Below are 2,500 nucleotides of genomic sequence, written 5' to 3' on the forward strand. Positions count from 1 at the left end.
GCTCAGTTCTCCTGAGACATTCCGCGTTCGATGTTTAGACGACAGTATACTACGATTTTGAAATACAGATTACCTACGCATAAATACTTCATTATTAATCTAATTTCTCTTTCATACAAAGTTTAAAATCTGACATCATAAGTTTATTTACCCAGTATATTATCAAATACACACACACTCACACACACACACACACACACACACACACACACACACACATATATATATATATATATATATATATATATATATATATATATATATATATATATATATATATATATATATATATATATATCTATTTTTGATATAGATATTTTTGAGCTAAGAAACAAAACAAGTGTCCATAATAGTGCATAATCAAAAATGGATTATAATACATTTGAATAAGAAAACATTTTTATATGGGTAAAAATATTTGGGAATTTCAGAAATGTAACCTTGACGTATCGTGTATACCTTTTTTTTTTTTTTTTTCTTTTTTTTAGAACGTCATTTATATCTGTTGATACTGAATACTCCTGTGTTGGCTTTAAAAATATCTAACATAGCACTACCTTTATCTAAATTCCCGGCACATCATGCCAGAAACTACTGAAAATGGAAGATCCATTATTTCATATTTATTAAATCCGGCTTAATGAAGTCAGAGATTCGAAAATGCAAAAGAGGAAATGTTCAATGAACTATCCTCTAACTAAGGGCCAAACTTATCTAGATTCTTGAAGATATTCTTGCCTACCTCGCTATAAAACTCCTCATAAATTGCAATGTGTATTCTATTGGCTCTTCAGCTAAAAACAAAACAAAAAACTAATGCACTATTAAGCTACATAGTCTAGTTCACTATTAATCGAAATATTCTAGTTCACTATGAAGCAAAAAAGACTAGTTCACTATTAAGCGAAGTAGTCCAGTTCACTATTAAACGAAATAGTCTAGTTCACTATTAAGCAAAATAGTCCAGTTCACTATCAAGCGAAATAGTCTAGTTCACTATTAAGCAAAATAGTCCAGTTCACTATTAAGCGAAATAGTCTACCTTCGAACTGGAAGCAAAAATAAAAGAAATGGACAAACACATTTTTTGGAAAGACGGACCGCCCCCCCCAGTTCGATCAATCACTAAAAAAGCTTTTTGTACAATTAATCATCGTACAAGAACGTATTGTACTGTACAACTAAATGATCTTACAGCTCAAAATCTGCATCAAAAGCTTTTATATTTTACCATATTAGTATCTATATATTTGGTTAACCCGTAAAGAAAAATAATGTGGAATTTGATTTCAGAAAACGAATACTTAGAATTAACTCAAAATCAGTCAGGCATTTTTTTAAGTATACCAACCATTAGCCCTCATAGTGATAAATATTAAAACTCTCATTAACAGCTATTATTTTAGCTATTTTGGAAATAGTATATTACAAATTATAGGCCTACAAGGGGACCTGAACTACACTTCTTAACAAAGTAACCAGCCTTTTACTATCTGGGTTGCCTTGGAAGGACACCTAACCCCTACTTCTAAGGCTCGGATGGAATCGTGTGAAATAGGGCTGGATAGCATTGTCGATTGAGTTTTTTTTTTTATCCATATTTTCACAAAAAATAGTCCAGTTCAAATCAGCCACGTAGTTTCTGTTTATCATCTCCCACCATGTGGCAACCATTTTTTATTTCATACCTCAGAAACTACTAAACAAATTTAGCTCAACCCATGACCCAATGTATCTCCAGGAAAAGGTGAAAGCAATTAAGGGAACTGTTCTTGAGATCTCGAAGAGCAATCGTTTTAAATTATTTTCGCTTTTGTGCATAGAGGCGCTGCAGGCACCTGCACAATTTTCTTGATTTATACCTCCCCCATGAGGTCATACCGCTGCTCAAGTTTGAAAGCTTCAAAATTGGCTGAGTTAGTAGCGCTCGAAGACTGGAGAGGCGAAGAATAATAATACGAAGAATATGGGTAATAACAATAGAACTCCACTTGTGCGGAGTTCTAACAAGAAGAATAGTAATAAGAGTTTTAAACATAATTCTAATAATAACCAAAGACATTTTAACTTAGGTGAAATTACTCTGTCAAATTACATAGAAAATGAAGTTTCATTTGGTAGCATAAGGACAAGAGAGCTACAAGAGGAAAATGAGAAATGGAAAATGAGATGTCATTGTAATATACTGCTAGAGAAAAGGCTGTTGATAGGTTTATGAAAGAGAATATTCAGGGTGAATTAAGGGTATAATATTTAAAGAGATTTGATGTTATATGAGGGATAGTAGAATATCAAAAACTGATCCGGTTAAATTTAATTACATAACCTGGAACCATAAGACGCACCTGAAAGAATACAATATTAATCTATACAAAAAAAAAGTAGTTAGAAAAAAAAAGAAAAAAAAAATTCTCATTTCAATAGCTGATATGGACATCTCTGAAAAAAAAATCGTCATCCAGAGTCATTTGATAATGCTTTATATCATCAAACAAAGATT

This window comes from Palaemon carinicauda, chromosome 4 (assembly GCF_036898095.1).
Source record: "Palaemon carinicauda isolate YSFRI2023 chromosome 4, ASM3689809v2, whole genome shotgun sequence".
NCBI lineage: Eukaryota > Metazoa > Arthropoda > Malacostraca > Decapoda > Palaemonidae > Palaemon > Palaemon carinicauda.